General features: G+C 41.0%; 1 protein-coding gene across 1 annotated transcript in view; it reads right to left on the reverse strand.

The window, feature by feature from the left end:
* Positions 1-12861: 12861 nt before the first annotated feature.
* Positions 12862-24965, reverse strand: part of TFAP2B (transcription factor AP-2 beta) — a 219507-nt gene continuing 207403 nt past the window's right edge. Inside the window, exon 10 of the mRNA XM_073335731.1 lies at positions 12862-12995. The gene's annotated coding sequence lies outside the window, so the exon portion shown is untranslated. The remainder of the gene's footprint in view (positions 12996-24965) is intronic.

Below are 24965 nucleotides of genomic sequence, written 5' to 3' on the forward strand. Positions count from 1 at the left end.
TCCTGGCCCTGGGTCTTGACAGGGTCCTGCCCCTGGCTTTGGTTCCTGGTTCTGACCACTAGCCTTGCCAACCCATACCCAAGTCCCTACAAGCTGCTTGAACTGTATACGGGACATAGGATTTCGAGCAATGTGTAAAATTAGCTATAGCTGCTTCATCACTGGCAACTGCAATGTGCCTTCAGACAGCAAATTGTTTGGGTCGGGGGCCTGTTTCATAGATACTAAGGTCAGAAGGGACCATTATGATCATCTAGTCTGACCTCCTGTTACTTCTTTGGCACTGACCATGCATTATTTAACCCCATGTACATATAAGTGATTCAAACAACAATAAATACACCCAAGGACAGGACCCGTTTAATTTGAAGTCACTGAGAAAACAGATTTAAACCCAGGACGATGGAACTTTTATTGTCAGTCCTGGGGGTCAGAAACATGGCCCACAAAGACTGATTTAAAATGAATGGTCCTTTATTCTTCCCCTTGCCTGACCTCTCCTTCCCCAGCTACACCTGGAAACACACGTCACAAGGGTAATTGCCCAGCTCTCTAAAACCAGCAAAACAAGTGCAAATGTTATGCCGAGGTTTAATGAAGACTTTGGAGTGGGTCGCTCGACTGAGACACATTCAGATGCAGTCATGCTTTCACATCCTCTGACTTTTAACACACACACGCATACAGCCAATAAGGGATCTCATTGAAAATTCAGGAGCTCGGGAGGCAGGGATTTAATAACAAAACTGGCACCTGTCATTTCTTCTACATATTGGATGCACTTGAGTGCTTTGACCATTAAAAATAACTCATCGGGTGGGCGGAGGGGAAGGAATATAAACAGCTTAGTTTATTTCTGTTACCCTGCAAGAGAAGAGAACCTTAGTGAAGTTGCACGCACAGTATTCACAGCTACAGAGTGAGCAGCAACTTCCTGAAAACTTCTTGGATTTCACATTCTCTGCATGTCATTCTCCCATATATAAACAATAATATGCGCCTGATTCTGCAATCTACTACTGCAATTTTATGCTGATGTAACAGCACTGAAGGAAAGGAATGGGGGCAGGACTAATAGAGTTATGCCAGTGCAAAACTAAGGTAAGAAAATGGTGAATTAGGCCCTATGTATGTAAATACAATATTATCACTTAGTGGCAACCGATACTTCATAATTAACATTAACGATTGCTTTGCATTACTAGTCTGCCCCAGCCTTAGAAGAAGGATGATCCACTGGTTAGGGCAGGAGTCAGAGAGCCTGGGAGACTCGAATTCAACTCTCTGCTTTGCTTTTGCTCTCTTGTGTGAGCTTTTGGCAAGTCACATGTCTTTCTGTGCCTCAGTTCCCCTTCTGTAAAACAGGGATGATTGCACTTACCTCACAGGGGAGCGGTGAGAATAAATAAATGAAAGAGTGTGAGGTGCTCAGATATTACAATAATGGGGGGCCATATAAGCATCTTAGATAGCTATCACAGAATCATAGAATATCAGGGTTGGAAGGGACCTCAGGAGGTCATCTAGTCCAACCCCCTGTTCAAAGCAGGACCAATCCCCAACTAAATCAGATAGACTTTGTCTTCTTCCTAACTTCTCAATAAAAGTCTTTTCAGCTTCAAATTTGGCTTGTCTGTGGCCAGTCAGGAAATTTTTGGTCAAATTTGAGGATATTGGAATGACAAAGATAGGAGCTGGAGTTGAATCATTATGTTCCCAACATTTGGTGGGGGTTGGGGGAGCTGAATGCGAGCTTCTGTTTTGAGCCCAACGTTATTCAGGTAGTCACAATGATTCATAAACAGGACAGTGCAGATTTCTAACCTGGATGTCATGGACTTATACATGACACTAATCTGAATGTCTGTCTGCTGATCTATGCCCTCCATGGAAAAACTCCAACTGAAAATGGATTAGGCCCTATGTGAGGAGATTAGCTTGTTTAGGTACTGATATGGCCCCAGCTACAGTCGCATCAGAGCTCTTCACAATCTTTAATGCATTTATCTTCATGAGGTCAGGAAGTTCTATTATTCCTCTTTTATAGAGAGATAAATGAGGCACAGAGGGTGGGAGACACAAAGGGATTTAGGCACCTACCTCCTACTGATGTTAAAGGGAGTTAGGCACCTGAATATCTTTGTGAACAGCACCCATCTGATTAAATAACTCACCAAAGCATGCATGAAGCCTGTGTGGGAATTGAACCCCTAGTTCTAAAGGACCCATCTAGTGCCCTAACCACTAAGCCATCTTTCCCCTCTCTTTGTAGGGGAGGGGGGGATATTTCTTTCATTTCAACGTGAGTTTTGAGCTATCTGGTGTTCCAGCTCTTGGAACCATCATGTGAGTGCAAGAAAAATCTCCACATTCATTTTCAAAAAAGGAAAATAAATGTCTAGACCTCACAGTTACAGACAAAAGCTTGAAACATGAACACTAATGACTCAAAAACCAAATGTGAAATAAAAAGAAGCCAAAACATGTACACATGTATATAAATATAGTGAGTTTTAAGACATTTCTACCACTTTTGGCGGGGGTGACTGATGGTTTTTGAATACTTTGGGTTGCCAATATCAAACTTTTGTCTCACTTCTTCAGAAGGAATGTAGGCAAAGACAATGCCCCTTTTATGAGAGCAACAGACATATGTGAGTAGCTGGAGCAATTGCTGGAGGCAGGATACCACGCCATTGACCAATGATCTATTCTGATCCAATATATGGCAAATAATATGCTTCTTTGCTGGATCTCAGTTTGTTTACTTATCTGTGCTGCCTTTTAACCCTGAAAAAATATCCCTGTGTGAATGGAAGCTTTTCAAAGGCATAAATAATGGGTTAGGGCCGTGTGGAACAATTTATGTAATACCACGGAACTTACATGCACCCACACTAATTTACAGAGAAACAGTTGAGGTAAAAACGGAGCAAATGCACATGGTTATATTATAAAAACAACAGCAGCACTTTCTGTCCAGCAGTTGCCGTTGACGTGTGAAATCCTAGAAGGATACAAGTGGCAATCATCAAAGCCAGTTCAGTACGTGATTTTCTTTTCATTCTTAAGACTCCGATATATTGTTGTTTGAAGTTGGTTGAGCTGTTTAGGCTGTGTCTGTCTTTATCATGAATAATTTAATAATCGTAATGGGGGATTCCATTATTAGAAATATAGATAGTTGGGATTGTGATAGCTGGGAGTTTTGCATGATGAACTGCCTGCTGGGTGTGAAGGAGGCAGGTCTCGTGAGACATTGAGCCAGATTTATGTGCAGTGGAGGAGCCGATGGTCATGGTACATGTAGGTACCAATGACATAGGGAAAGGTAGGAGAAAGAACCTAGAGGGCAAATTTAGGCTGTTAGGCAAGACATTAGAGTCCAGGACCGACATGGGAGCGTTCTCTTAAATACTTCCAGTGGCATGCACAGGGCCAGTTAGACAGGCAGAACTACAGTGTCTCAAAGCGTTAATGAGACAATGGTGTACGGAGGAGGGGTTAAGGTTTATTAAAAGCCGGGGAACCTTTTGGGAAAGGAAGAGTCTATATGGGAAGGATGGGCTCCAGCTAAACCAAAACAGAACCAGATTGCTGGTATGTAAAATGAAAAAGGTCATAGAGGAGTTTTTAAACTAAGTGCTGGGGAAAGCTGAACCGGTGAAGGAACACACAGTTTGGACGGGGGTGGAGTGGGGGGGTGGGTATTCATTAAAGGGGATTCTCTATATCCTAGTAAAGAAGAGAGGATAAAGTTGATAAGTACAGGTAGAAGCTGAACAGAACAAGTCAAATGAAAAAAAAAATCCCATTCAATTATATCATATGAAGGCAGACAACTAAATATTCACAAATTTTAAGTGCTTGCATACAAATACTAGAAGTTTAAACATTAAGATGGGTGAACTTGAGTACCTGGTATTAAATGAGGATATTGATATAATAGGCATCACACAAACTTGGTGGAATGGTGATAATCAATGGGACACAGCAGTACCAGGGTACAAAATATAAAGGAATGACAAAGTAGGTTGTTCTGCTGGGGGAGTGGCACGGGAGTCGCCTTCCTCTGCAGCATGGGACATGGGTCACTTGTTGGAGGATTCTCTGCACTTTGAAGTCTTTAAACCATGATTTGAGGACTTCAATAGCTCATACATAGGTTAGGGGTTTATTATAGGAGTTGGTGGGTGAGACTCTGTGTCCTGCGTTGTGCAGGAGGTCAGACTAGACAATCATAATGGTCCCTTCTGACCTTAAAGTCTATGACTCTATGACTCTAAGTGTGAAAGAAAGCATAGAGTCAAATATAGAAAAAATCTTAACTATGCTATAGAATATCTATGGATAGATATGCTTGAATAATAAGTGTATAGCAGTAGGAATATACTACCAACCACCTGACCAGGATGGTGATGGTGATTGTGAAATGTTCAGGGAGATCAGAGAGGCTACATAAACAGAAAACCCAATAATAATGGGGAATTTCCACTATCCCCATATTGACTGGTACATGTCTCCTCAGGACAGGTTGCAGAGATAAAGTTTCTAGACACCATTAATGACTTCTAGACACCATTAATGACTGCTTCTTGGAGCAGCTAGTCCTAGAAGCCTACAAGGAGAGGCAATTTTTGATTTAGTCCTAAGTGGAGCAGGGAATCTGGTCCAAAAAGTGAATATTGCTGACTGCTCAGTAATAGCTAGCATTATATAATTAAATTTAACATCTTTGTGGGGGAGGGGAATACCAAAGAAACCCAGCACATTAGCATTTAACTTCAAAAAGGGGAGCTACACAAAAAGGAGGAGGCTAGTTAAATGGAAATTAAAATGAACTGTCACAAGACTGAAATGCCTGCAAAGTGCATGGAAACTTTTTAAAAACAATATAGTAGAGGTTCACACTGTATGAAAACCATAATTTTTTTTAAAAAAGTAAGAAGAACAAAAAAAAATGCCACTATGGCTAAATAGCAGAGTAAAAAAGTTGTTAAAGGTGAAAAGGTCTTCTTTAAAAATTGGAAGTCAAATCCTACTGTGGAAAATAGAAAGGGACATAAACTCTGGCAAGTCAAACGTAAAAGTAGAATTAGGCAGGCCAAAATAGAATTTCAAGAGCAACTAGCAAAAGACACAAAAAGTAACAGAAAAATAAATTAAGTATATCAAAAGCAGAAAGTCTGCCTAGCAATCAGTGGAGGTGTTAAAGGATCACTCAAAGAAGTCAAGGCCTCTGTGGAGAAGCTAAATTAATTACTTGCATCAACCTTCACTGCAGAGGATGTGAGGAAGATTCCCAGATCTGAGCCATTACTTTTAGGTGATAAATCTGAGAAACTGTCCCAGATTGAGATGTTAATAGCGGAGGTTTGGGAACAAATTGATAAATTAGACTGAAATGTCACCAGAACCAGGTGGTGTTCATCTAAGAATTTTGAAGGAACTCAAATATGAAGTTGTAGAACTATTAAGTGTGATATGTAACCTATCGCTGGAGGATAGCTAATGTAATGCCATTTTTTAAAAAAAAAGTCTCCAGAAGCAATCTTGGCAATTAGAGGCCGGTAACCCTAACTTCAGTACCAGACAAATTTGTTGAAACTATAGTAAAGAACAGGATTAGATTAACATGATATGTTGGGGAAGAGTCAACATGTCTTTTGTAAAGGGAAATTGTGCCTCAACAATCTATTAGAATTCTGTGAGGAGGACAACAAACATCTGGACAAGATGATCCAGTGGACATAGGGTACTTGGACTTTCAGAAAGCCTTTAAGCAAAGTATGCAGTGGGAGCAAAAGAGGGAAGGTCCTCTCCTGGGTCAGTAACTGGTTAAAAGATAAGAAACAAAGGATAGGAATAAATGGTCAGTTTTCACAGTGGAGAGACATAAGTAACAGAGTTCCCCAAGGATCTGTACTGGGGCCAGCGCTGTTCAATGTATTTAGAAATAATCTGAAAAAAAGGGGTAAACGGAGGGTAAGCACCTGAAGAAGTGGGTTTTTTTTACCCACGAAAGCTTATGCCCAAATAAATCTGTTAGTCTTTAAGGTGCCACCAGACTCCTTGTTGTTTTTGTGGATTCAGACTAACACTGATATTTGACACCAGTGAGGTAGAAAAGTTGGCAGATGACACAAAATTACTCAAGATAGTTAAATCCAAAGCAATGACTTTAGCCCACTTCTGAAACAGGCTGGATGTTTAATATACATTTCTCCTCTGACACAGGAGTTTAAAGGAATAGCTGACTCCTTTCCCCCTGATCGCTATAGATTTCAGTGGGAGCAGGATTGGGATCTAAGTGAAATTTACCCATGCTACAGAGTGCTAGTGGAAGGCCCTTTATACCATCTATGTCTGGACAGGAGCTGTATGAGTCTGCCATGGTTCTCAAACTATGGGTCAGGACCCCAAAGTGGGTCACAACCCCATTTTAATGGGGTCGCCAGGGCTGGCTTAGAGTTGCTGGGGCCCAGGGGAAAAGTCTGAGCCCCACCACCCTGGGCCAAAACCTGAGGGCTTCCATCCTGGATGTCAGGGCTCAAGTAACAGCCCCCCTGCCTGGGGTGAAGCCTTTGGGCTTTGGTTTTGCCCCACTGCCCAGGCCAGTAGGGCTCTGATTTTGACCCCTGCTCCTCCCCCGGGGCAGCAGAGCTTGGGCAGGCTCAGGCTTTGGTCCCACCTCCGGGGGTTGTGTCGTAATTTTTGTTGTCAGAAGGGGGTCACACTGCAATGAAGTTTGAGGATCCCTGGTCTATGGGGATAGCCAAGCAGGGGTGCCTGTGGAAGGCAGAGATGCTGGTGAGCATTTAGACAGGTTCAGCATCCTCAAAGCCCTATGCAAAAGCCATAGAAGGCTCTATTCTCTAATACTGCAACACTCTGTTCTCTGGCCTTTAGAAATGCCATCTCGTCCCGCTCAAATCTATTCAAAATGCTGCTGCAAAAATCATTTTCTTAGCCCATGGCTTTCGCTATGTCACCCCACTCTTTGCATCCCTCCATTGGTTCCCTCCTTGTTACATGAAACATAAACTACTTATTTTCACTTTCAAGGTCCTTCACGGCCTCTCCCCACCCTATCATTTCTCATTCAGTACCAAAAGGTCGACTCCTGCCGCTGATCAGCCCATGACACCAGCCTTCATTGCCCAATTGTTAAATTTTCAAACAAGCACCATCCCACGCTGCTCCTCATGGTTGGGAGAAGCTCCCTTGTCAACATCAGCCAAGCCACTGCCTGGTCCTCCTTCAAATCCCTCCTTAAAACCCTCCTTTGCCATGATGCCTACAAAAAAACTTGATAATGGTGAGATTGTTGACGTGCTGAGACCACTGCCAATTGTCTCGTTGTTTCCTTGTTACCCACATCAGTCTGTCTGTACCCACCGGTTGTCTCTTGTCTTATCCTCAGATTATAAGTTCCTTGGGGCAGTGACTGTTTTTTAATTCTTTGTTTGTACAGTGCCTAGCACAACAGAGTCCTAGTCCATGAGTAGGACTTCCACTCACTACAATAATACAAATGATCAATAATAATTAGAAGGAATCCACTGCTGTTGCATAGGCTAGAATGAAGCCATCCACCCGGGCCTTGCTTTGAGAAAGGGTAGAATCCACTCTAGACCCCACCCTTTGGAGCTGAAAGTGTGGGCTGTAGGTGTGTAGAGTAGATTTTGCCTTTAGGAAGCTTGTTACATGTAGGTGCCCCCATCCTTTTCTCAGAAAATAAAGGAGACCCATGCAAAAGCCTTTAAGACTTTTTCATTTATTTTCCTGTCAACCGTATAAAAGATCAGATATTAAAATTCCCCACCACTTTGCTGATCAAGCATTCATTGCAGTAATATAGAGCAAAAAATATTCTCAGCCATGCAAGGCTCTTTCAGCACAAATCATTTATCCCAGAGAAGAGGCTGTGTGGTGAGTTCAGTGCCAAATCATAAATCCTGTGCGCTCAGGGTTCCCCTCTTTGAAAATGACTACAAATAATCAGAACCTCTGAGAAAGTAAAAGGACCCTTCTTTGAACTTGTTCCCCATGTTATTTGGTTGCTCAGAGGACACTGATTAAAGTGACATTTGCTGTGATACCATTGGGCAAAATTGTCAGAATGGCTTCAATCTAAGCTCTAAAACTGAGCCTTCAGTTTTTCACATCTGCATGTTTGTACTCATATCCAAGTTGGGTCTGACCTGCAGTATGTATGAAGGGAAAAGCAATGCTTCAGATACAAAAGAAATGGCTATTATAATAATGCTTTGCACTAATTTAGGACATGATTCGGGATCCTATGCACCTTTCATCCAAGCCTCACGACATACTGTGAAATAGGTATTATTAGTCATTTGTAGAGATAGAGAAACTGAGGCATGGCTAGGTTAAGGGAACATATTCAGTTTCACATAAAGTTGGGCTTCCTGACCGGTCCTCTGATCTAACCAATGGCCCATGCTGCATTCCAAAATAATGCAATGAAATTAAAATAGCTGTTAAACCAAAATGTAAGTTCGCCGGTCCCCAGAAAAGAAAAAGAAAATGGCAGCTGGCAGCCTCTACCAGCGATCCTACAGCAACTTCTCCCACTCTGAGAGTTTCCTGAATCAATGCAGAACTGGCATTTGGCAGGATTAGATAGGGAGAGCTTGTCCTTCCCATTTTAGCTCCTGCTGAAGTTCTAGAATTCCCCCCCGCCAACGTGTTGCCAATTGGAAAGTATTCTTCCATGATTGAAAAGGTCTCTATTTTTCACCCACAATCCCAATTCATGCTGGGTACGTATAGTTAGTGGCTCCATAGTTTTCCATCAAAGTTTTAGGCCTCGGCCTATTAAACTTATAATGCACCAGCCTAATATAGTTTTTTCTTCAGGTGGAAAGAAGAGTTATAACAAAGAGTAGTGTAAGAGGCAGTGAGGTAAGGCATGGATCTGGTCATCAGAAGAAATTTCTTCTATTTCCATTCTTTCACTGACTTGATGTAGGTAGCATAGTTGTAGCTGTGTCAGTCTCAGAGCATTAGAGATTCAAGGTGGGTGAGGTAATAACTTTTATTGGGCCAACTTTTACTGGACACATCTCTGTGTGGCTCAAAAGCTTCTCTCTCTCTCCAACAGAAGTTGATCCAGTAAAAGATACTACACCTCACTCATGGTGACTTGATGTGTCATTTTGGGCAAGTTCCTTAACCTTTCTGACTTGGTTAAGCTATCTGTAAAATGGGACTATTTGTATTGAACACAACATTGTTTCAATTAAATAAAAATGTTAAATTTAACATTTAAAAAGGGCATCACAACCTAGCTCTTCTTCTCTTGCAGCATTTACTAGATGAAATAAATTATGATTCTGATGTAGGCCATATTGACCTTCATGGAACTATGGGGCCAACTCCTAAGATCTTTACACAGTTTTCATACTCAGACCTTACTCTGGCAGTTTTACAATGAAGTTGATGGGAGTATGTCTGTGAAATCAGTAAAACAGAGGAGAAATTCATCTAGGTCATCTAACCCATTTCCTGCCACTCTAGGTCCTATAGTCTGTTTCCTAGCTCCTGGTTCAGTCCAGTTTGAAAAGACTCAGAACAATGGGATGTTTAGCATTTCCCTTGGGATGTTATTACACACTAATAGCATAGATCTCACCACTAGGAAATTGTGCCCATTTCTTGCCATCTGCTTAATTCCAGACCCTTATTCCTGCTTATCCTCCTCTGTCCTAAATAACATACTTTCTGACTTTGGGCTCATGCTCCTTGTATACTTGCTGTAGTGTATTGTCAGGTATACTTGAATTAGCCTAGGCAGAAAATACTGGTTTTGCCATTCAAATACCTAAATGGAAGTCAGAGGTTGGCTGTGAAGTGCTCAAAAGCTGCAATAAAGAAATTCATAATCGAATCTGAGCGTTATCATAGTAAGTCATGTACACACACACACACTGGTTTCACTTTTTAAAATATCCCCTCTTTTTGGAAAAAAGCACCGTCTTCTACTAGGTGCTGCTCTGCATATGTTGAGTCCATGGAACTGGTTGATAGACAATATTCACAATGCATGAAGCAGGCGCTCCTGCACTTATGGATGTCATTAATATGGAAGCCACCCTGTGACATCATTGTGCCAATTGGGCCAGATTCTGCACCCGCTCTTTCCACGGAATTTCATCTGTTTTTTAGGGGAGCGGGTTCAACATCGGCCACAAAGTAACAAACATAATTCAAATGAGGGAGAAGGGAGGTTGGCTGAAAAATGTCTGAGGAAATATGTGATGATGTCGCGTGAAACAAAAGTGTGACTGTAATTTGGTTAGAAACAGTCACATAACTCACACTGCACTCTATGAGTCTTCTTGTATTTATATAATAGAATATTTTGCATCCCCCCTACATATCTCTATTTTCCTGTCTCTATCTATGTGTATACCTCATTCTATCAGTCCCTCTATACATGTAACGAAGACACATGATGGTATAGTATATAGTTTTACCGGCTTGGGTTTGGGACGGCCACATTACTCATGTATGAGCTATGTAAATCATCCCCCCAAAATTGGCAGTGAAACCTTTATACCTTGCCACATCACCGTACAGCCTATATATGCTTCATATGTTTTTGGGGGAGGGGAACAATTTTATTTAAAGATTTTTAATTGGAGTCATAATCTAGACCAAAGTTATATAGATAGCAAAACAGGACAAGTATTTGTATGAATTACTTCGAAAATTCATTTTATCATGTATTCTTCGTAGGGACAATTCTACTACTCTCATTCTTGCCGACTACTTTGTGAGTAATCCCACTGAAACCAGTGGGGCTTCTCTTGAAGTAAGTGGGGTTACTCTACTCAGTGTAAGTGTGATAAGAACTGGCCCTAAAGTATTGTATAATTGACCACCTCAGTTTTCTTATATTAAGAATTCTGGTGTATTAAAGAGAAACAGAGGGAAGGGAAGGAAGAAGTGCTAGTTGGAAGGATATTATTTCATCATTCTCCTCATTGACTGGAAAGGCACAAAAGCTGCGAGTGTCAGAACATTACTTAGTCCATCTATCATATCCAATGGATTAGAAGCAATTTGTAATGGAGAGCACCGTGGATCAATTGAGGTTTTTGAAACTTTGCAATATGGGCCAACTTATTCAGATAGTCTCTGACCATATTCTGAAGCTAACACTTCAAAATATGCTTCAAAAGCAGCACCTTTGTCTGTAATGATTGGAATTTTGGAAGAAACCACGTGCTATAATTAATGGTACACCCTATCCCAGCCAGTAAATACAATGTTTGGATAAGCAGAGAGAGAAAAAGAGAGAGAGCAGTGTGCTGATGGGTCACTAAGCTTCTGCCAGGTGCTAGTTATAATGGAAATGTTCAGATTCCATAGAAGGAATAAGCATGAGGCAGATTCCATTTCTTCCAATGTTGCGAATACAAAGAAACTGTCAGAGCACTGATGGGCATGGTTTTGAATGATGCCTTCAGACACAGATTAGAATGCAGAATTTGTAATAAAGTATTCACAAGGAGTCCCTGGCTCAGACTGGAGCCAATCCTTATGCTGAAATATACCATTAAAACCACAGCCTCTGTTGAAACTGGGGAGAGTGATGCAACTGAATAGCAGAGCAAACACAGAGGCCGCTGTGCATAATGTACTAACCAACATCAAAAGTCAGGCAAAAAATGGTTGTAGGAACAGCCATTTGCTGCTATGGGGGAAAGATCTCCCATTCCATCTGAGTACAGATAAAAGCCCTTTGAAATACAAACAATGAATGCACCTCACATAGTTTCTACAGCACATCTGGGTACATTTAGAGTCTTCTCTAAAAGGAACCTGATTTATGTGACCAATTGTTGGGAATATATATACAGGTGCCATGGAAAAGTTCAGAAGGCCCACTGGGATCCTACATATGTGTGAAAATTCTGAAGAGCATCCTTCAAAAACTGACCAAAACAGGTTTGTCCAGAAGGAGTTGATCTTTGAACACATGGAATAGGTAATGCTGCTTTGAGCACAAAGAATATTTCTTACATGATTTATCAAATCTAGGATGACCAGATAGCAAGTGTGAAAAATCAGGACGAGGGTAGGGGGTAATAGGTGCCCATGTAAGGAAAAGCTCCAAAAATCGGGACTGTCCCTATAAAATCGGGACATCTGGTCACCCTAGTCAAATCGAGCACTGTGGCCTGGTGATTAAAGCATGGGACTGGGAGACAGGAGACCTAGGATTTATTTTTGGTTCTGCCACTGACTTGTGTGTCCTTGGCTAACTCCCTTATCCTCTTTGTGCCCCTGTTTTCAGATATGTCAGTTAGTGACACCAACACCTGCTTTTATAAAGCCTCTTGAGACTTTGGGGTGAAAACCACTATATAAATGCTGAGCATTACTCTTACATTATTATTATTACTCCCAGAATCTGTTATCAATCAAATTGCCAATCCTGCTAGTAGCATCCCAATGCCAAATGCTTCAAAGAATTGTAATACCATATCAGACGTCTCTGAGCAGCCATTCCCAGCAGGACAGCTGTTTTAAGTCAATGGGAGCTTCTGGGTGCTGAGCACCTCTGAAAAACAGGCCATTTATTTTGGTTCCTAAATATGGACCTACATGCATAAATTTGGCACCTATTTTCTAAAACCTTGGTTGTGCTACTTACCCAAATGCTACAAAGTCTCCTTACTTATAGACTATTCATATGCGGCAGGCTGCTTGTAACTAGACCAGGTTAATACTGAAAAGTATTTATTGACGAATATGAACCACAAATTCAACACAACAATTAGTATACATGATCCATATTACTCATTTCCCAGGGTTCTTCTCAGGAATGATTTTGTTCACTGTAGTGGTTGCAGAAAGAGTTTCACAAGTTCTGGTGCAAATGCTCATGTGCTCATTTGAGGATTCCCACAGGAAGTGTTCATAAGACCATCCTGAAATCACATTGAGACCCCTCCTTTAGTCATCTATTCAGGAAGAAGAAACACCGTTATATGATCTGTGGGACCAATCACACATTATGAATACAGCTCGTTTAAATTTTTTAAAATTTCCAATTTCTGGGGAAAAACCAGGGGGCTGGGGCTGAGGGGTAGTTTTCCCCCCAAAAAAGGTTTGCAGTTTCTCCCCCACACCTTCTGCATCCAGCTCTTCTCAAGACTAACAAATAGCAAAATATGTTTGCATAAATCATTGTCCAACATTTCTGAATAACAAATTAATAAAAATCAAAGTCTGATTATCTGATAAAGTTTCCCCAGCTGTATTTGTGGCTAGAATAATCAGATCTGATATTAGCAAACCCTATTGTCTTAATTACAGTATATGTTGGATTGTAGTTATTAGCAGCAGAATCATGCTTACAGGCATTATATGCCAAATTCTGCCTCCAGTTACCCTTGTGCTAATGCCATTTTAGCCCTTATGGAAGAATCCTAGAGAATTTAACAGAGAAACTGTTTCCACGTTTACATCAGCCTATGGAATTCTATAGCAGAATTCTATAATTCTCTAACCAGTTCTATACCTTTTAGAACAATGTCTGCAGAACACTGTATGTTTTCCACTGAATGCACTCGATGAAGTGAGCTGTAGCTCACAAAAGCTTATGCTCAAATAAATTGGTTAGTCTCTAAGGTGCCACAAGTCCTCCTTTTCTTGTATGTTCTATAGAACCGAACTGGTGTCAGCCCTATTAATTCTATAGCGGTACTTTATCAGGGATGGGCAGAATATGGCAATTTGACCGGCTTTTTGGAAGGAAGTTTTGAATCTCAGGAAAGGAATAATCTGCTCCAACTGTCCGTTAGAAGTGGGCAGGAAGCTATGGTAATCTGTCTTGGGTATGAATATACACAATACATTGCCACTGTGTACCTGGGGCCTTATGTTCAGAGCAGCTGAGTATCTGCAGCTCCGGGTGACGTCCGCTGGAGTCGCGAGTGCTAAACAATTCTGAAAATCAAGGGCTGACCTACCAGATACAAAATCTGCTGTACCTGAGCGTGTATTCCTGTACTGGAATGGTGCTCTCTCTCTATTGTCCATAGTGTGAGTCTAAGTATATTCAGCAAAACATCGAAGCACAGTTAAGGAAACAGAATATTATCGGCATGAGATCATTAGGGCATCCATATCAGCAGTAACTCATCCTATCAGTTTGTTACCAGAGCAATTTAAACCTGCCTTGGGGCTGCTTCAGATTGTCCACTTGCTCACAATTTGAATGTAGACTAGAATTTATTTTTCTGTAACTTGTGCTGTACTGTAATTTATTATGCACTGGACTGTAATTGACTTCCTGTGTGACCTATGGCAAGTCACTGCTCACTAGTGAAAATGAGAGGTTTAGTATATGGCCCTTAATCTCTCTGTGCCTTAGCTCCCAATCTTCTGGTTGTACATTCTAAGCCTTTCTCCCACCCTTTGTTTGTCTTGACTATTTAGAGTGTAAGATTTTCAGTGCAGGACTGTCACTTATTATGTGTACTGCACTTTGCACAGTAGGGCCCTCATGATGGTTTGGCACCTCTAGGTGCTACTATAATATAAGCAACTATAAAACCTAGATTTTTCCTGAAAATATTCTCATGTGAAAAATTCCCCTTAGAAATTTTTCATTTGGAAAATTCTGGTTTTCCCACAGGAAATTCCAAAAATGTGGGAAAGTGGTTTCTTTCCCACTTTCTTACTGTTTCACAAAGTTTTCCAGTTGGGAAAAAGTCAAAAGGTGGGAAAAGCCACTTTCCCACATATCCAAGTTTCCCACCAGAAATTTTTTCTTTGGGAAAATTTTGATCATCTCTAATAATGGTCTTTCCACGTGTAGTGGGTGGAGCTTGTTCACTTTCTTTCATCTGCCACAAAAGAATCAGGCCCACTGACGACTCCTTGGTGACCAACTTTCTTCTAGGGAGACTTCCTGGACCCAATCCGATAAGTGTTTCGTGTTCAGTCTATCGTCAGTGGGAGTTCCAGCTGCTGAGCACTAGGAGCATGCGGCCCATTCTGTGGCTGAGCACTGGGCTACTGGGCATTTGGCATGAAGTTGTTCAGCTAGTAGGCTAAGTGGCTTTGTCTTCTGTATTTAGCTAGTTACAGATAGGTCTGATGAGGATGGCAAAATATCAAAATCCAGAATAGTTCTATCTCTCCTGGGCACAAGCAGTGTGGGTCCTATAGAGAACAGGATGGATACAGGAATTGGCAACAGGCAGATCTTTACCTCTGAGTCACAAGATAATAAGGAATAAAGACTTTTCTCTCTGATGGTTTCCCAGAGTCACCTCCCCCATCAGATAGATAGATAGATAAGTTGCCTCCATCCAGCTCTTTGTGACAGATGTCCACAGTCTCATTAGAACTGCTGAAGGATGAAAGGGCATGGAGACTGAATTATTCTGTCACCCCTAGAGGTGGTTGATCACTGAAGGTCAAATTCAAGGCATATTACTGAGGCAGCCTAGGGGAAGCTTGCTCTGCTGCGACCTGTATTGTACCAGATTTGTAGCTAAACAGCCTCTTCCAGGGCTGGTTCAGCTCTTACATTGATGTAGATCAGGAGTGTCCACTGAAACCTATGGTATAAGTCTGGTGTGACGTCACAATCAGATCCTCAGGGTCCAGAGTTTACATCTACACCATTCACAAGCCATTTAAGGTCCAATTCTGCCACTTTACTCATGAGGTGTGTTGTCTTATTACACAACTAGTCCAATTGAGTCTAATGGAGCTGCTTGGGAGGTAGGGTACTACTGAAAGTGAACTGTGCTTACCCTCTGTATAGGTCTCTGCATGTAAAGGATATTGGTTTTGATACCATAACTCACTTAGCGTTAGCCCCTTACTACACAAGTAGCCCTATATACTCCAGCTCTCATTGTGAGTAAGGTTATCAAAGTATCTGGCCCCAAAGGCTCAGAGATTGTGTGATCTTGTTTGTCTATTCACTGATAGGCTACAGCTAAAGGAATTGGTTCACCCAACGAGCTGTGCTTTTTGAAACTGGAAGTGTGGAAAAGATGGACAGGAGAAGGAGGGAAAGCTGTTTCAGGGTGTCTTTCCCTATGAACCCCTGAGCTGAGACAGACGGAAATGATCATCCACTGGCAAAAAAAAAAAAAGATATAAAGTTCTTTTGGATGCAAATTGCCAGCAAGATCCAACTCTTGAAGTTCATATCCCAATAGGAGCAAATACGGTGAAGCTGACTGATGTTATCAGCTGACTTAAAAGGCTGTATAAAAATTCACAACATAAGTCTTTTGTCTACAAAACCTGCATGTTTAAGAAAAAAGTGCCAGTGGATATGGGCTGCTACTTTGATTGCTAAAGCCTTTGTGACCGTCAATTTGATGGATAAACAGTTGTAAATTATGTGCCTTGTTAGACTCACTCAACAATACCAATAATTGCAATAGAAAGCGTTAAAAACAAAGATTAAAAAAAAGAGAAAAAGTAAGCAATGACCTTCTCATATGCTTGTTTCTTTATGAGCCAATGTGTAACATTTTTATGGGCTATATGTCTGAAAGGAGGTATATATAATGATGTTTAATGTGTAGTTGAGAGCAAAATTATTATAGTTTTATATATGGGGAAGCCATATAACAAAAGAGCACTAGCTAGTGTTTGCCCTTATATGAGATGCAGTCGTATAATAGAGAGCCTTAAAGCTAGAGTTTACTGTACTTTGGGAATTAATCACATAAACTATAAATTGGGTTCAACAGGCTGGCTGGGTAAATAGGCGCAGCTAATGAGGACACTATGAGATCTTATAAGAGCGCTGACTGCCCCAGGACAAATGTGCCGAGCTGCACCTGATGGAAAACTAGAAGACATCAAAGCATAAAGGATTAGTGCTCTCACAGTGTTGAGAAATGGCCAGGGGGAGATTCACCAACTTATTACCCACATCCAAGCTAATCCTGTTATCTGCAAAATATAACTGTGTTCAGGAACTGCCACCACCTAAACTTGCAGGAGACTAATTCTGTGTTTACATGAACAAAAGTGCAGGGAATTTTCATCTGAGCAAAGAATATAAGAGACAAACATTTTAAGAGCTTCTTTTATATCAAATTTGCACGGGGGGCGGGGGGGAGAGGGAAGGTACCTTTAGTTATTTAAAGGCTATAATGTATCCTATGTGTATATCCTATAAGAGTGAATGGTTTTTCAAAAGAATATAGTGCATCAGTCATATATGATTTATCCACTCCTATCTTCATCTGGACTACAGTTATACTTCTCCAAAGGACAACCAAAATACTTTGAAAGCAACTTTTAATAGAAAGACAAGATGAAAAGAAAGGCCATCAATGCTCAACACCCGCCCCCGGGAAATCTCTGAAATTTATTGTGTGCATCTACCCACCTGATCCCTGATCAGTGAGAAAGGAGAAGGCAAAAAATATCCTACGGTCCCTGCCAATGTACCACACAGGGAAATCCTTTCCTGACTCTAGAGTGAGCAGTTCAGCCCTATAGAAGAGAACAAGAGGCACCTGTGCTAAGAATCTAATACAGTTTATACCAAAAATATATCTAGTGTGACCAGCATCTGTGTTAGATAATTGTCCATATTTTTTTCTTTTAATCTCAATAAAGTGGATGCAACCTCTTGGGAAAGAGAATTCCAAGCATTAGGGGGGAAATCCCCACCATGTATTTAATCTAAACACGCATTTCCCTTCCTCTGATGGTTCATCACAGCCATAGTTGGCTGCCTTCAAGGCAGAAATTAAGGCTTAATTACCGAGGCAGGCCTTTGGCTAAGTATTTGTATGGCATTAAGGAGTACCCATGGTACACAGCTATAACCATTAAATCTTGAAGGCAAGGGTTTATCTAATCATCAGAAGGGACGTGATTAATTTTGTAGGTGCTGATTTTTAGAGTTATGAGGGTGCAAAGGTACTGGGTGATGGCAGAACTTATAGAAGGAAATGCATATATTTCTAGGGGGCATTCATAGGTTTTTCCAATTGTTGCTTCTTTTCAGTAGATCAAAACCTAAATTGGTGGAATATTTATTGTTGTGAACATCCTTTCTATTAGGAATTAATAATGAACATCATGATGGCAACTCCCCAAGAGTTACTATAGCCAAGCGAGAGGCTCGGGAGAGGAGTTGTTTGTTGTTAGAGGGATGCCTGGAGAGAGATTTGAATTTCCATCCACCCAGAATTCTTTCCCTCTTTTGGGCCCCAGTAAATCAACTCCTCTCCCTCCATTCCTCACCATCCTCCAGACGTAGAGCAGTATGAGATTTCTGGGTGACCTGTAAACTACTGGCTGTCTCTTTTAGTCCAGTCATTAACGTTCCCTCTTTGTCCTGTACACACATAGCCAGAGCAGGGTCTTCCCAACAGTCAGGGGAGTCTTGTGGATTAAAGAGAGCAAGGAACAAGGCCCTGATTTGTCCATACAACCCATCCTGCACTCTCCATGCTCATCACATATTTCAGAAGCTGGCGGGGGGGGGGGGGGAGAGAAATGGAGGAGTGAAGAAGAACTTGAGCTGGGAAGCAAGAGGAGCTGGCAAAACATGAAAAAAGAATTTTAGGAGACAGGGGACTACAAAGAGCCAGATCTTCATCTGGGATAAATCAGCATAGCTACATGGACCTCAGTGGAGCTGTATCAGTTAACACCATCTGAGGCTTTGGTACATTCTTAAAAGTCTCTGGGCTCTTAATCATGTGTGGGACTGAAGCTATCACGTCGGTATTTCTCCTTACAACTTAAAGAAACAAAGACATAGCAGAGAAGTATGTGTGTTCTAAGATCATAATGAAGCTGATGATACTACCATCTAACCTTAAACCCCTACCGACCAAAATAAGAGAGGAAAGCAATAAAATCTTTAAAAACCCACCAAACCTCCCTGAAGCAATTTTGACCCCCCAAACAGGAGATGTGCCAGACACTCCATGAAGTCGACTAGGCACTTTATTATTGCTATTGATTTGATGTAGAAGATACTCTGATACTACGGTAGTTGGTGGCCATATAAAACTCCAAGATAGGAATAATAATAAGTAGAGGTCATGATATTGCTTTATACAATAAACATCAAGTATTATTATAGAGAGGGTTCAGAGAGGGATTAGTGATAAGTGGTCTTATCAAACTCAAACATTTTCCAGTTTTAAATATTTATTATGTATTTAGTATGATATTTGGTCCTATATTTTTTTTCTGTTAAATGATTCCAGCCTATTATCCTGTTCCCCATCCCTAATAAGTCACTTTGGAGAGATCGTAGATAAAGCTCCAGTGATAAAGCTTTTTCTATTTCACTTTTCTGCTATGACAAGTATGAGAAGGTGATGGATTTGACTGAGAGGAAGACTAGAGTCCAATTTGTCTCTCTATTCATAGCTCTCAAGATTTCATTTGAACACACTTATTGCCTTATTATTTGTTTGATTTTTGGGAATGGTTTCACTATTGTATAATAGCGTTTGTCTTCCAAGCATTTGTCCTCTTTGTACTTAGATGGAAACAAATATTCCCTCTCTATAATGTCAGTCTTAATGACAGAAAAGTTCCCATCACTAATTATTATAAGTAGATTTGGTTCCAGTTTATTGGTTTTGTTTCTGAAAACAGCTGTACCTAGCTATAATGTCTCTAAAATATCCAGAATATTCCCTAGAATCCCTGTAATTTCCAAGCATTGTTTTTTGTATGTCCATTTAAAAAATAAAATGGGTGAATGAAGACCATCTGGCATACCTAATTGTTGGCATGAAGGCCATGCCGAGAATTAGGCATGTGAACCCAGATTTAGGTATCTAGGCTCTTGAAGGGCAAGGGATTTAAGCATATGCCTAACTTTAAGTTTGTGGATAGTACCATTGACTGCCTTGGAAGACTTTATTAGTACTGCTGACATGCTTAAAGTTAATAAAATGAGAATACCTCTTAGATAGCATTTTTTCATCAATAAATCTCAAAAGCTTCTCACAAAGGAGGTCAATATCATTTGCAGATAGGAAAATTGAGGCACAGAGAGGTGAAGTGACTTGTCCAAGGTCACCTGGCAGGTCAGTGGCAGAGTTAGCCATAGAACCTAGGTCTCCTAAGTCCTGGGCCTGATCTTGGGCCATAAATCTGTGCTCTGATTTCCTGAAGCACTGGGAGCTCACATTTCTCAATGACCTTAGAGGTCTCTGTGTGTGCTTGGGACCTCTGAAACTCAGTCCAGAATTAGATACATATACATGGATACAGCTGCATAATTTTAAAGCACCTGAGTTAGAAAAATGTTGACCTCATTGCTTATGAAAGGCATTGGCTTGACAACCCTGGAGAAGGAAGCTCTCTGTTTACCCACAGAACTGGTAGCTTAACGATGCTGCTTTGTGAATAATCTCAACACTGCTCTGGATAGTTTACTTTCCAGGCTCATTCAGTGTATCATTCCTCTGCTGAGATTGCCAGCAAGGCTGATGATTAGCACCAGATATGGTTGTGGGCTTGTGATGTGGACACCTATCTACATGGAAATGGACTGAGCCCAATAACTAATGGTCAGTGACAGGATCTGGTTGCAGAACTTGAAATGAATAATTTGACCCTTTTCACGTGCTGGTTAGAGAGGAAGGATGGCCTAGTAGCTAGGGCATGAGTCAGCCATTTTAGAGATGGGGGTTCAATTCCCTGCTCTGCTGCAAACTTCCTGTATGACCTTTTCCAAGTCATTTAGCCTCTCTGAGCCCTAGTTCTCCATCTATACAATGGGGATAGTTGCACTTACCTACCTCACAGGGGTGTTCTGAGGATCAATACATTCAGGCTTGTGACGTGCTCAGATACTGTGGTGTTGGAGTCTGCGTAAGAACCTATGATTGATAAAGCCCATTGCAGTGAGCCTGGGTCAACAGATTCGAGCTTGCAAGGCTCAAGCTAGCATTCTAAAAATGCTAAAAATGCAGTGTAGATAACTCTTAGAAGTTGTGACTCAGGATGGAGCTTGGGCTTTGAAGCCCACCCAGCTCCCGAGGCTACAGAGCCAGAACTCCAGCCTGAGCCACAACATCTACACCGCTATTTTTAGCATGGTAGTGTGAGCCCGAGTGTGTCAACCCAGGCTGGAAATCTCACGTCCATGGGCTGTACTGCCTTATCTGTAGGTACAAAACTTTTTGCTTTTGTTCCCTAAAGCTGAAGTAAATGTTTAATGTGTCAGATTTAAATTTAGACATGGGTTTTGTTTTGTTTGTAGCTATGGAACTGTGATGTCTTCAGTTTTCTGTGTACTTTTCCTGTATATTTTCTAAGACCTGGGTCTGCACGCAGAGGCCTCAGTCATGTTGTTCTCAGAGTGAATGCAAAAAGAAGACATACACCTGCTGTGCTCTCTTCTGCAGATATCACATTTGTCCTTTCTTGTTTTCCTTCATCTAAACTAAATCATATCTTGTACCTTAAGGCCCAGCTTGATGAAGCCCAGGCTGGAATGATTTAGTTGGGGTTGGTCCTGCTTTGAGGAGAAGGTTGGACTGGATGACCTCCTGAGGTCTCTTCCAACTTTAATCTTCTATGATTCTATGACCTCACATACTTCTGAAGGGACCACTTCAAACAAGAAGTCATCACATGCTCCCCCACACTGTGATGACTTTTAAAATTGTAGCGTCACAGAAGTATAGAGCTCTAAGGGACCTCAAGAGGTCATCCTAGTCTATCCTCCTGTGCTGAAACAGGATTAAGAATACCTAGACCGTCCCTGACAGATGTTTGTCTAACTTGTTCTTTAAAAACCTCCAATTACGATCCACAACATCCCTTAGTAATCTGTTCCAGTGCCTAACTAGTCTTATAGTCAGAAAGTTATTCCCAATATCTAACTTAAATCTTGCTGCAATCTAAGATTTAAGTCTACCTTCAGTAGACATGCAGAACAATTGATCACTATCCTCTTTGGAATAATACAAACTATTACCTTATCTACCTTTTTACTCTCAACAATCTTCTCCATATTTAAAAACTATTATTATGTTATCTCTCATCCTTATCTTCTCTAGATTAAACCTGCCCAATTCTTTCACTCTATACTGATAGGTCATATTTGCTAAAACTCGTAACATGTTTAATGCTCTCCTCTGGACTCTCTCAAATCTTTCTTAAAGCATGGTGCCCAAAACTAGACACAATACTCCAATCGAGGCCTCCCCAGTGCTGAGTAGAAAGGAACTATTACCTCTCATGTCTTACCTACAACACTCCGATTAATGCATCCCAGAATGACATTTGCCTTTTTCCAAACAACTTCACACTGTTAATTCATCTTCAATTTGTGATACGCTATAATCCTCAGGTCTTTTTTTATGCAGTACTGCTACCTACCTAGTTATTCCCCTTTTTGCATTTGTGCATTTGATATTTCCTTCCTAGGTGCAGTACTTTGCACTTGTCTTTATTGAATTTCATCTTATTGATTTCAGACTACCATAATTCTCCAATCTATCAAGATCAATGTGAATTCTAACCCTGTCCTCCCAAATGCTTGCAACTCCCAGCTTGGTGTCATCCACTAATTTTATAAGCATACTCTCTACTCCATTATCCAAGTTGCTAATGAAAATATTGAATAGTACTAGACTCAAGACAGATCCCTGTGGGCCCCCATTTGATACATCCTTCCCGTTTTACAGCACTACTCTTTGAGTAAGGTCTTTCAACCAGTTTTGCACATCCACCTTATAGTAATTTCATCAAGACCACGTTTCCCTAGTTTGCTTATGAGATTGTCATGTAGAACTGTGTCAAAAGCTTTACTAAAATCAACATATATCACATGTACTGCTTCCCCCTTTCTACTAGGCCAGTAACCCTCTCAAAGAAGGAAATTAGGTTGATTTCACATGATTTGATCTTGAGAAATCTATGCTGGCTATTCTTTATCGCCCTATTATCTTGTAGATGCTTACAAAGTGAGTAATAATTTGTTCTATTATCTTTCCAGGTATCAAAATTAGGCTGAAGGGTCTATCATTCCCCAGGTTCTCCATTTTCCTTTTTTGAAGATAGGTACTATGCTTGCCCTTCACCAGTCCTTCTGGGAACTGGTTCATCATCTGTGAGTTTTCAGTCATAATTCCTAATGGTTCAGAGATTGCTTTGTCTAGTTCCTAACACACTCTAGGGTAAATTTCATCAGGACCTGATGACTTAAATGTATCTATGCTATTTAAATACTCTGAAACCTGTTCTTTCCCTTTTTTGGCCTGAGATCCTTCCCCCTTGTTGTTAATCTTAATAGCGTTAAGTATTAGGTCATAATTAACTTTTTTAGTGAAGGCTGGGGAAAAAATTAAATACTTCAGCCTTCTCTGTGTCATCTGTTATTTGCTTGACTTATATAAAGTCTGCTGCAGTTTCCACGGTATGCATCTGATGAAGTGAGCTGTAGCTCACGAAAGCTCATGCTCAAATAAATTGGTTAGTCTCTAAGGTGCCACAAGTACTCCTTTTCTTTTTGCGAATACAGACTAACACGGCTGTTACTCTGAAACCTGCCATTAAGAAATGGATTTACACTTTCCTTTGTCATCATGTTATATCCAGTAAATAAATGAGTAGAAAACCCAGTCTGGGTTGGGTATAAGACAATTCTAAAATACAATATCTCACAGGTACTACTAACTAGGGGTTAGATTCTGATCTCAGATACATTGTTGTACATGTTTGACTTCACTGAAGTTACTCTAGATTTACACTGGTGTAATTGAGATTCAAATTTGATCCTTACACAGCAAAAGATACTATTCACAGGGACTCTTGCAGACCTTATCTTCTGTATCCTGACTATGCACTCTGTATACTTTATTTTGGGGTATGTAGAAAAAGACTCGGAAATTTTATAGTGATCTCACAATGGGTTACTTGACATTTTCAATGTTTGTGTGAATCTGAAATTCCAAGAAATTGAATATCACAACTCAGGTGAACTAAATCCTTTGATTTTGAGTCACTCAAACCAGTGGGTTTCATTCAGTCCTATTGCTCAGTCCTTTGTGGGCACCATTTGGAAAGGTTTGGCAGCTGTTAAGCTCAAGGCTTTGTTTTACAAAAGTAGTGTGTATATGAGATTAATATTGGGTGTTGTAATGTGAGATCTCACGGGCCCTGAGATTCTGCCACTGTTATTTAGGGATAGCACCTGTGTGTACTGCAGTTTGTGACTCAAACTGTCTCCCTTGCTAATGTGAATTGGAAATCCAGAGATTTAATTTGATGTTAAAAATCCTGTTAAGTAACGGATTAATATTAAGTGGTGATGTCTCTACATTTAAATGATATTTTATTATTATGCAGTGGCACTGGGGCTGTTTTTAGAGTGTGCGTACAGCAGCTGCACTCCCCCTTCCCTCTGCCCGTGCCTCTCACCACCCCCTAGAGCTAGGGCCGGGAGCAGGGCCATGGCTCCAGGAGCGGGAGACGTGGACAGAGGTAATGGGGCCGAGGCTAGGGCCACAGCTGGGGGCAGGTGTGGAGTCCCGGGCTGGGAGCGGTGGCGGAGCCCCAGGTGCGGGGCTGGCAGCCAGGACCCCATGCAAAACCTAGGATGCTCTGCCCCCTCGTTCCCACGCCTATGTTATGTATTCGTATTACAATATCACCTGGCAGTCCCGACTGAGATTAGGACCCCACTGTGCTAAGTGGTGTGTGTATATAGGAAGAGACGTTGCCTGCTGCAAAGAGCTTATAGTCTTAATAGGTAAAATAAAGGGAACATTTTTGGCCTATTTGTGGAATGCAAACTGATGCATGGAGAGACCAAATGAGGCACTCAAGGTCACACACAGAAAGTCTGAGGTAGAGTAAAGCATTTAACCCACACTTTTTGAGTCCCAGGCCAATGACTTAACCACAAGATCACCCTTCTTCTTAGCTGTTATTCCTGCAAGAGTAACATTTGA

The sequence above is a fragment of the Lepidochelys kempii genome, chromosome 3 (assembly GCF_965140265.1).
Source record: "Lepidochelys kempii isolate rLepKem1 chromosome 3, rLepKem1.hap2, whole genome shotgun sequence".
Taxonomy (NCBI): domain Eukaryota; kingdom Metazoa; phylum Chordata; order Testudines; family Cheloniidae; genus Lepidochelys; species Lepidochelys kempii.